Raw genomic sequence first — 11,862 nt, 5'->3', positions numbered from 1 at the left:
ACACCACTGAAAGGGGGAGAGACCTGTGGAGGAGGTGGGTAAGGACTTGTGAGCATACCCAATCCAGGACATGGTCTTGCTTCAAGAGGCTTCATCCTGGGAGGTCATGTACCCAAGAGCTCCCTCCAGGTTCTAGTTTGCTCGCTCAGTCTGTCCATTAGTCTGGGGGTGGAAATCTGATGATGAACAAGAAGATGTGCCGGTTAACTTACAAAAAAAATTCCATTAATGGGCAGAGAACTGGGGACCATGATCAGAAACTCTATCAGAGGGAAGTCCATGCAGGCGGAAAACATGAAGGACCAGCAACTCAGCTGTTTCCTTAGCATAAGGTAGCTTGTGTAAAGGAATAAAATGAGCTGCTTTAGAAAAACGGCCAACTACTGTCAGGATGCAGGTGTTGTCATCAGAATAAGGGAGCCCTGTGACAAAATCAAGGGCTATGTGCAACCAGAGCTGTTGAGGGAAAGGGAGAGGTCTTAAGAGGCCTGCAGGGGGTCTGTTACCTGCCTTATTCCTGGCACAGGTTTAGCAAGCTGCCACAAATGTCTGTACGTTGTCCCAAATGGACTGCCACCAAAACCAATGTCAGATAAGTGCCCGGAGCCGGGCTGCCCTGGATGGCAGGCAATTCCAGAGCTATGCCCTACCTTGAACATCTGGGAACAGACTGAGAGGGGCACAAAGACACGGTATGTGGTTCATTACCTGGTCTTGGTTCCTGATCTTGAGCCTCCTGAACCGGAGGTTCCACCTTCAGCATGGCTGCTCCCACCAGCAACCTGGACGAGAGGATTGTTTTTGAAGAGGCAGGGTCCTGGACCGGAGAAAACTGTCACGAGTGAGCATCTGGCTTGGCATTCTCAGCTCCCGGGTAGTAAGAGAGAGAGAGTGAAATTAAAATGAGAGAAAACGAGCCACCACCTGACTTGTCTTGGCAGTTCTGAGGTATTCAAGATTCCTGTGGTCAATCCACAGTATGAAACTGGGTTCAGCCCTCTCCAGCCAGTGCCTCCACTCTTCCAGGGCTAACTTTACCACCAACAACTACTGGTTACCAATATCGTAGTTCCTCTCAGCTGGTGAGAGATGATGGGGGAAAAAAAGGAGCCTGGGTGCAACTTATTGTACTTGGGTGAACTCTGTGACAAACAGCCTCCACTTCAGACTCTGATGTGTCTACTTCAACCATAAATTGGAGAGAGGGGTATGAAATGGTGAGTATGGGGGCAGAAATGAATCTCTTCTTTAGATCAGAAAATACTTTGTCTGCCTGTCTTTCCCAGTGGAAAGAGACGTTGGTGGAAGTGAGTGCAGTAAGGGGACCAGCCATGGAACTGTAGTCCCTGATGAACTGTCTATAGAAATTTGCAAACCCCAGGAACCGCTGGAGCTCCTGTCTTCATGAAGGAGTTGGCCAGTCAGCAAAAGTCCTCAGTTTCGAGAAATCCATCTGGACCTTGGATGGGGAAATGATGAAACACAAAAATGAGACAGAGTTCTTGTGAAATTCACATTTTTCTGCCTTGACAAAGAGTTTGGTTTCTAGTAGCCACTGGAGGACCTGCCTGAAATGGAGTCTGTGCCCTTCAAGAGAATGGAAAAAAATGACAATTTCGTCAAGGTATACAAAAACATTGAGGAATTCTCTCAGGACATCATTGACCAGAGCTTGAAACACAGCTGGGGCATTAGCCAAACCAAATGGAACCACGAGATACTCATAGTGGCCTGTGAAGGTGTGGAGTTCCAGCGTTAGAGAGCACTGGGTAGGGAATGATTGGCACGTACCTGTTTCTCCATTATATGGGTGGGGAACTGGAAGCCTTGGATCTCTGAAAGGTGGTGCAGTGGCTGGTGTCAGAGGGGGAGGACTAGGTATTACAGGGGCTGAGGATGAGGCAGCCTCAGGCTGCTACAGCTGAACAGTGAAAGAATTTAGTGTCCCAGCAACTGACATAAGATTTTGATTCGCCCGGTGAATCGCCTGCTGATGGGTGTTCAGCAACACACCCTGCTTCTCCACTGCAGCAATTAGCTGGTCAATGTCTGCTGGGTCAATAGTTGGCCAGATTATCCCGTTAGGGCTGGTAGACCTTGTAAATTGATTGAGGGTGTTGCTCTGTGACTGACTTGTTGTGTTTCATATTGGCATTTGTGTGTGTGTTGTGTATTTTTTAATCGTGTTTTTTATGCGGATGTGACTGCTTTTTACCCTGCACCTTGCTCTGAAGTAATCAACTATGGATTTTGCTTTATGGTGCATGATTGGTCTTTTTAAGGTGATTTTAAACACTTATTTTACCCAAAGCACAACCGCGGCTATTTTGCTGATGGTGTAGCCTGTGAAACCCAATACAGCAGAGAATCCTTACTGTTGTTACACAATCACATATCTACGGACTCACTATTCAACATACCAAACTGTATTAGAACAAATTTGAAGAGAGGTACTACAACTACACAGATGAAGCAAAAACGTGGCTGTAAGGGCAGTATTCTTCACTGACTAAAGAGGCTAAAAAACAAACTACCCTGCCCATCAACACCCAGTCCCTGAGACCGAAGACAGATGAGTTGGTGGCACCTGTCTGCTTATCAGTGATGAGTGGTGTCAGGCAGTTGTGGTGAGAGAGCACCTGTTTATCCCTGACATTTAGCTGCTGTGTGCCTCTCTGAAGCCTTTCTATCTGCCCAGGGAGTTTCCTCAAATTTTCCTTACCATGGTATACATACACCCAAAGGCACATTTTGATAAGGCATTAGAGATTATTTTTAACCTCTCACAGAAACTTGAGTCACTTTCACCTGATGTAACCAAGTTTATTCTTGGAGACTTCAATAACTGTTCCCTTAAACAGTGCCTGCACACATACTATCAGTATTTTGATTGCCCTACCAGGAAAAATAAGACCTTAGACATGCATTACAGAACTGTCAGACAACTATACTGCATCCTTACTCCCACCAATAGGAGGCGTCCAACCACAGTGTGGTCTATCTCCACCCTAGTCTATCAGAGGCTACTAGAGAGGGAGAAGCCTCAAAAAAGGTCTGTCAAAGTGTGGAAAAACGACATCATAATGGCTCTGCCGGGATGTTTCGACTGCACGTTATGGGAGCTCTGATATTAACGATCAGGCTGTAGCAGTGTCTGATTACATCAAATTCTGTGTAGACTCTGTGATACTTACTAAGACCTTTAAAGTGTATCCTAATGATAAGCCTATAAATTAAAAGAAAAAATCTCACAGAAACCGGCGTGAAACATCTATAAGGGACACATAGAGACAAATTAAAAGACAAATACAGTGGGACAAGTACAGCAACAAACAAAAGATAGAGGCCACTCTGGCACCCAGCAACCCCAGAGAGGCATGGCAGGGAATTAAAACCATGACCAATGTTCCACACAAGGGCAAGGGAAAACCTACTTTTGTCTTGCATGGTAGTGAGGGACTGGAGATGGCAAACCAGCTCAACACCTTCTTTTGTCACTCTGAGAGTAGCAATAGTGCTGAGGCTGCCACTGTGTTCCCCCCACCCCCCTTCACCTAACCTTACCATCAAGGAATGAGAAGTCCCTCACCTTTTTAGAGACTGTAACCCATGAAAAAGCCCAGGCCCAGACAATATTTGTGGAAGTGTTTTAAAGCATTGTGTTGAACAGCTAGCAGCAGTGTTTACTGATATTTTTAGGTCCTCTTTCAAACTTCTCAAGGTCCCTACCCTACAGAAAACATCTACAATTGTACCTGTGCCAAAAATTCCCAGACCCATAGGGCCAAATGACTTTCGACCAATAGCATTGGCATCTCTGGTTTGGAAGTGCTTTGAGTGTCTAGTGAAAGGGTACAATTTATCACAAACACAGCCCCTCATGGACCCCCTGCAATTTGCTTACCAAGCCACGGGGGGGTTGGGGGGGTGCAATCTGACTCTATTGCACACTCACCTGAAGAAACCAAAGACTCATGCCAAAATTTTATTTGGTCACCTTTCATCCACTTTTAACACTATTCAACCCAGTATTTTAGCAGATATATTGGCTACAGAATTTTTAATGGAAGCTGGCTTGATTTCATGGATTGTTGATTTTCTTAGCCATAGAATCCAGCAGGTCAGAGCAAGTACATCGCTCTGACAAAATGACCACTTCCACAGGCTCCCCCCAGGGATGTGTTTTGTCATGTTTATTGTTTATTTTATATACCAACTCTTGTACTAGCACATTCCCTAATAGGCACTTTATTAAGAGCACTGTGAGCCTGGATAGCTCAGTCGGTAGAGCATCAGACTTTTAATCTGAGGGTCCAGGGTTCAAGTGCCTGTTCGGGCGACAGAGCTTTGGGCGGCATGGTGGCCCAGTGGTTAGCACTGTCACCTGACAGCAAGAAGATCCTGGGTTCAAATCCTGGGGTTGTCCAACTTGGGGGTAATCCCAGGTCATCCTCTGTGTGGGGTTTGCATGTTCTCCCCATGTCTGCAGTGGGTTTTCTCTGGGTGCTCGAGTTTCTTCCACCATCAAAAGAAACATGCATGTTAGGGTTAATACTTCTGTCTGTGCCCCTGAACAAGGCAACAGCAAAAAAAATGGAGTTGGTCCCCAGGTGCAGTATGAAGGCGGCAGCCAACCGCTCCTAGCTACACAGACCACAGCTCGGATGGGTTAATTTGCAGTAACTGAATTTCCCCAAGGAGATTAATAAAGGAAACCCAGTTAAGTATGTGACAATACTGCCTTGGAAACTCTCCTGTATGATAGGGAGGAGGGCATGAGCCAGTTCTTGACTACTTCCTAAATTGGTGTGAGAAGTCAAACCGTCTCCTAAACACCACTAAAACAAAGGAAATGTCCATCGATTTTAGAAAGCTGCAATCCCCTTACCCTACCTCTGAAGTCTGATCTAACATGGATAGGAAGCCAATGAAGGGAAGCAAGAGTTAGTGTAATATGGTTAAATTTTCTAGTTTTAGTTAGGATTCTAGCTCCAACATTTTGAACCATCTGAAAACTTTTAGTACTAGCATGTGGCAGACTTGAAACAGAACATTACAGTAATCAAGTCTGGATGAAACAAATGTATGTATTAGTCTCTGCATCAGCCATAGACGTTACAGACCAAATTTTAGCTGTTACGCAAGTGAAAAAAGGCCGGCTTGGTGATTTGTTTAATGTACTTATTAAAGGGAAGGCTGGGATAAAACGTAACACCAAGATTTTTGGTTGCCACACTTAATGAAATCACAGAGTTGTCAATTGTTATTGTTACTTGACCAAACTGGTGTCTGTGTTTAGCAGGGCCAACAACTAGAATCTCAGCATCTCATCTCATCTGAATTTAAAAAAAGAAAATCCTTCCTGCTGCTTGAGTGTGGGGAGAAGGCTTCCCTGCCCACTTCCTGTTAATGTGCTACCCTCTCTCTTCTTCCAAAAAATTAAGATTTAGCTCTCCTCAAGAACTGAAGACCAGTGGTCCTGTTATGCACAGACTAAGTTGCTTTCCAAGGTCCTGGCCAATGGATTTAGTGACTACTTGGGGATTTTAATTAACAAAGATTAGTCATACTGTGTACCAGATAGATTAATAATGAATAATTTGCACTTAATTTAAGATTTAATAGCAATTTGTAATGGACACAAACTCAATGTTGGTATTGTAACATTGGACCAAAAAAGGTTTTCGATTGTGTTGATCATAACTTTATTATTTTACACCTTAAGAGCTTTCAGTTTTGGGGAGTTTTTTTTTTCCTATTATATAATGGGGTGCCATGTATGGTAAAGGTGGGGGGGGGGGTTGAGCTGCCCAATTACCGCCAAAAGAGGAAAAAGGAAGAGTTGCCCCATATCAGGACAACTCTACTCCTTGGCAACCTTTTTAACCATTTTTATATAGACTGAAGAATAAGATGGTGGGAGTCTCCCTACCCTATCAGCATATGTTGATGATGTTAACATTCTGATCCAAGAACAAAAATATATAAATGTGTTAACTGGATGCATAAACATGTATGAAAGGGCCTCCTCCGCAATGGTTAACTGGGAGAGAAGTGAGGCCTTTTGGACAGGACAATGGCAAGAGAGGGCAGCTGTCAGTCTGCCAGGTGGTCTCAGGTCGGGGAGGAAGGGGATAAAAGTCCTTGGTGTCTTTTTAGGAAGTGATGCGTTTCAAAAAAGAATTGGGAGGTTGTGGCGGAGAAGGTCTGTGCCTGATTGTCTAAATGGAAATGGATGCTACCCCAGTTGTCATATAGGGGGAGAGTTCTGGTTACCAATAACTTGGTTGCCTCAACATGTTGGCACAGACTGACAATCCTGCCTCTATCTAGGAGCCTACTTGAGGACATGCAGAGGACAATTGTTGACTTTTTCTGGTCTGGCCAAAAGTGGATCAAAGAATCAGCATTATTCCTGCCAGTGGACAAAGGAGGACAAGGTCTCATAGACAGTACATCTCGGGTGTTGGTTTTCAGGCTGCAAGCAGCTAAAATGCTGCTTTACAGCTCGGGACTAAGCTGGCAGGATACGGTGCCTCTGTTGCTCAGGAAAGCTCGATGTCTTGAGTGTGACAAACATTTGTTCCTGCTGCAGCCAGAAGAGGTGGACATTACACGTAAACACCTTTCTACCAAACTGTCCTTATTTATCTATTTTTATTTTTCCCCCTTTTTCTCCCAACTGCACTTGACAAATTACCCCACTCTTTGCTGTCCCAGTCGCTGCTCCACCCCCTCTGCCGATCCGGTGAGGACTGCAGACTACCACATGCCTCCTCTGATACATGTGGAGTCGCCAGCCGCCTCTTTTCACCTGAAAGTGAGGAGTTTCACCAGGGGTACGTACTCATGTAGCACGTGGGAAGATCACGCCCTCCCCCCCGAATAGGCGCCCCAACCGACCAGAGGAGGTGTTAGTGCAGCGAGCAGGACAAATACCCACATCTGGTTTCCCACCCGCAGTCACGACCAATTGTGTCTGTAGGGACGCCCGACCAAGCCAGAGGTAACACGGGGATTCGAACTGCCGATCCCCTTGTTGGTAGGCAACAGAATAGACCACTACGCTACCCGGACACCCCACAAACCTGTATTTACATCCACCCAAAGTCTTATCCAATGAGGGCGTAGTCCTTTACATCCAGAAACACAACTGGCTGAGGATTTAATCAATCGCAGTTTGTATCTATTACCCCGCCTCTCTACTTCTGAACTGTTTCAAAAATGATTCAAAAGACTGGAGGGCTGACTGGAATGGCCATCCAGTTTTCCAGTATATGTTCGCTCGGTACACCTTCAGGAACTCAAACACACACACACACACACACACACACACACACACACACACACACACACACACACACACTACCCCTCTCTGATGATTCACTACATCCTGAAGATGTCTGAGGTCAAAGTCGATATTTCAGTGATGGTTAAACGTGTGTTTTCTTGTCTCTGATTTCAGGTGTTGAGAGAAAAGAGAGGAAAAAAAAAAGTTTTCATGTCATCCTGGAATTCTCGCCTGGAGATCCATGTTCATTAAAACATCAAACCAGGATTTCACCTGTAGGCTGCAATGTGATCCAGGCAGCTATTTCCTCTATCCTGAAAACCACTGCGGGGTTTTGATGGTGGTGGTCTCTTTGCCACTGCACCTTAAAACTTCTGCAAAGCTTTTCTTCTTCTGAAAAGTTGTAGTTCTTGTGGGACCCAAACATTTTACTGCATACTGACTGCAATACTGCTGCAGCATTGCTCCTTTGTTGAGGCAACAGGAAATGTTCAGTGATCAGAAGACACCAGCAGGAAGTTATGTTCAGCGTCAAACAACATAGAAACAAGTACAGCTGATACTGGCAGTCATCGATTAAAGGCAATATAGTTTGATTTAACAGTTAAACATAGTTGGAAATAACTGAATTTTTCTAAAACTTTCTTTTTCTAATTTTTTTCTCTTTCCTTTTAGTTTGTTTTTAATCTTCATAATTGGTATGTTTGCTTTTCCAAAACTTTGTGTTCTGTGACTGCCAGGACGAGGCGCTATGAACATAAAGCCAGTGGCTGACTTACCTACCAAAGACGGTCATGTGACCGTTTCGGATTTTCAAAGTTTAATAACTTTGTGTGGGGGGGGGGGATACAGACCTGCCGCTCCCTGAATGCTCCAAGAATTGCATATATTTGCATTAACATGAGTTTTAGATCATTGCACACACACACACACACACACAAAGAAGTTATGATAAGATCTACCTAAAACGACCATGACCGGTCAAAATGACCGCATGTAATTTGCGCGTGATTGTGCGCATCATGTTTTGGTCGCATCATTTCCTTCGCGAAGTTCATTGCTCTGTCCTAGTTCTCCAGTGCAGAGAAATAGTCTAAATTTGATTTTTGATTATTGCCAACATGTCTGGGTACAGACGCCGTTACAGACGCACCATAAGTACCAACGACGCGTTTTAGTATTGTAGCGAATTCGGGGGACAACGCAACCACAGGAACTGCCGCGGCTGGGAAGCGAACCCGTATCGCCCGCACCGCAGGAGACATCGCTAACCGCTCGACTAAAGGGTCAGACCCGCCAGCCAGCGGCCAGCGTGTCTTCTTATCCATGCACGTTACAGTATTTACAGGCGTTGGACAGCGGCCATTTTAAATTGTTTGAAAATATCGTATTAAAGTTGTTACAATGTTAATTTTGGTGTCAGTTAATTTCTTAACAGACATACTAACATATGTAATGCATTAATATCCCAACTGGGTATTTATCTTGACGGAATATAGAGTTTAAAAACGGCAGTCATTTTGACCGCCCATGGTCGTTTTAGGTAGGAGTAAAATCCCGGTCGTTCTAGCGTTAATTAAACAACATTTACTTAGCTTGAAAAGCTTCGTCTCGTTTGTTTTTTTCAAAGTTTACATGGCTTAAGATCCCGTCATGAAAACTACCAAAGAAAGTTCCGGCTTCTTCCCACTCATTTCTATTCTCAATCTGAAATAACGGGGGGGGGGGTTGCCGGTCAGATTGCCGACACTGCCGTGACACACGGCGAACTGAGCACTTTACGGTGTTCGGTTTGCGGCGGCGCGTGAGCCGGTGGGGGGGGTGTTTGGTGAGTCCAGTCTCGAGACGACACCGTGCTACACGTGGCACGCGTTGAGTCGTTCGCACGGTGACGGACAGAGTACCGACACAGGTGCCGTAAAATGAGTTCCCTCAGTTTTGAGGCGAGCCAATGATGGCGACGTCTCACAGGAACATTGAGTCACGGGTAAACTATACCGACGTAGCGGGGCGTTGCATTCTGTGTGCTCGTATGGGCCTACGTGAATGTGTACCCACCTCACAGCTCCTCGCCCTTTCTCTCTAGCTAGCAGACACAGTGGGTAGAATGGTGAGCTGGAGCAAAAGTGGACGAAGCCAAGTGGCGGGGAACACTCACAGGAGGGAGGTGGGAGAAAAGGGAAGGAGAAACTTCCCAATTTGCCGAACAGGTTCGCTGATGATGGCGCTCCTACCGCAGCACGGTCCGGTCACCTCACACACGGCAGCCGTCGTCCAGTTGCTTGTGTCTCGACAGCCCTACCCGAACTCGCACAACGCCGTTTAGCAGCCATTACGTTATCGCAGCAAGCAAACATCAACTTCTCCACACTCAAACTTTCACCGTCTGCCTTTGATAGCCGCCATGTTCTTCTTCTCCCCGTAGCGGCAGAAGGCCCGCCCTCTGCCACCGTGCCTCTCCTTCCAATAGGCCTACAGTTCCTGATCGGCCAATGAAGTGCCCATCCGTCACTAGAGTCAATTGACCTTTCGCAAAGTCCCGCCCCCCCTTAGTTACTGTTGCTATGCCCGTCAAGCGTTTCAGAACTAACCAGGAAGTAGCCGGAAAACACCAAAACATGAAGGAAGAAATCAGCGCATTGTGTGGGTAAAAGTAACAGTAATAATACGTTAGCTGTATTAGCTATCAATAACAGCTAGTAGCAAGCTTAGCTTGGAGCAGACAGGTATTTTTGTTGATTTTGGATGGATTAAGCTGGCCATGGGGTCTGCTATACTGCCAAATCTATTGCCCACATTGCGCTTCTTGCGTTCTGGGTTTCGGGGAGTGAAAGAGAATTACACCCCCTCCAAACTTTTCACATATCTAGTATCCGATTTGCAGATCCCATAGGCACACCGTTTCAGCGTTTTGCTGTGTGTTTGAAAGCTTGACGGACCGTTGCTAAGGTAGGATTGGACAAGCACCGTTCTGGGGCGGTACTTTGCCAAAGGTCAATTTAACCCTCTACAAGCCAGTCAGTCCCCTGTGGCTCGCCACAATTGTATTAGAAGTTATGTTGAGGTTATTAGAAATATGTCTAAATTAACACGGTATATGTATATTTTAATTTTAAATAATGTCCTGTTGTTTTTCATTCAAGTATCACAAAGGATGTAAAAAAGAAGTCCAGTTCCTGATCCTCAATAACAGACTGAGAGGAACTATAATTAACCTGTCTTCACTTGTTCTCTGAACACTTATTTGCTCTCTGATGATTTTATTGCCTCCTCAGCCTCAGGTACCCCCCTCCCCTCCTTCAACTACCCCACCCAACTTCACCCCCCCCCAACCCCTCAACCCCCCAGCACACCTCCTTTAAATCTCTTGAGTGCTGTGTTGACAGTGAAAACAAGCTGCAGGGAACCTGAAGAGATCCGGGGATCTGATTGCATCTCCAATGCGTGCGCGCGTGCACACACACATCCTGGCAGTTACTCAAAGTGAGTGAGTGTGTGTGCGTGCGAATATGTGTTTGCGTGCGTGCGTGTGTGTGTGCGCGTATATGTATGTGTGCATGCATGTGTGTGCAGATATGTGTGTGTGAGGATATATGTGTGTGGATGTATGTGTGTGTACGTGTATGCATGCGTGTGTGTGTGTGCATGCGTGTGTGTGTGAATATATGTGTGTGTGCGTGTGTGTATTTATGTGTGTGTGGGGGGGGGCAAGAAGGGAATGAATAGAATAATGTTTCTTGTGTCTGTGTTTCTTTATTTAACAGGTTTGTCAAATAAAAGGCGGAATCAGAACCTTTTCCTGCCAGTCACGTGAACATTTGTCTCCACCACCAGCAGCACAATGCAAATAACGAGAGAATGGCAACATGACAAACAGTAAAAACACCATTTAATCTTCACTTTTTATAGAAGCTGCTGGTACTTCTTTTCTGTCCTCGTTGATAAAAGTGCCATCTGTGACTTTCCGGTTGGAGGATGGATGAGTGTCACACATGTTTCTGGTTGGAGGATGGATGAGTGTCACACATGTTTCTGGTTGGAGGATGGATGAGTGTCACACAAGTTTTCACACACGGGTCATGTAATTTACATATCTGGAAAAAGGAAGTTGTTTTCCTTTCGCTTGGGAGTATCCAACCAAAAACTATGAAAACTCGAAGTGCTGCACGCAGACTGTGTTTTTTATTAGCTGAAAGTACAACAGAGGGCCTATAGATTATGAGTTATGCAGGTCTGGGTGCTTGAAAGGTCAAAGGTCAAACTCGGTGGGGGATAAGAACTGACCTCTTCTGTTTTATGTTGAAGAACTGTGTGTGTGTGTGTGTGTGTGTGTGTGTGTGTGTGCATATGTGTGAGAGAGAGAGAGCTATATTTCTGAAAGGCGTTGTGTGGAGAGGGAGAAATGAGGGTGAGACGGATGTTTGGAAGTGGGGAGGAGGAATGTGAGGTGACAGAGGGGTGATGAAGGAGATGAGGAGAAAGAATAAGGGGGACACCACACACACACACACACACACACACACACACACACACACACACACACACACACACACACACACACACACAGCAGA

The 11,862-nt window shown here is 45.5% G+C and overlaps 1 non-coding gene across 1 annotated transcript; it reads left to right on the top strand.

Moving 5' to 3' along the window:
* The first annotated feature begins 4,266 nt into the window (after positions 1–4,266).
* Positions 4,267–4,339, top strand: trnak-uuu (transfer RNA lysine (anticodon UUU)). Its single transcript has one exon. It is a non-coding gene; the product is annotated as a tRNA-Lys (tRNA).
* The last annotated feature ends 7,523 nt before the right edge of the window (positions 4,340–11,862 follow it).

This window comes from Lampris incognitus, chromosome 8 (assembly GCF_029633865.1).
Source record: "Lampris incognitus isolate fLamInc1 chromosome 8, fLamInc1.hap2, whole genome shotgun sequence".
Taxonomy (NCBI): Eukaryota; Metazoa; Chordata; class Actinopteri; order Lampriformes; family Lampridae; genus Lampris; species Lampris incognitus.
Note: the sequence above shows the minus strand (reverse complement) of the source record. Positions and strands in the feature narration are given on the sequence as shown.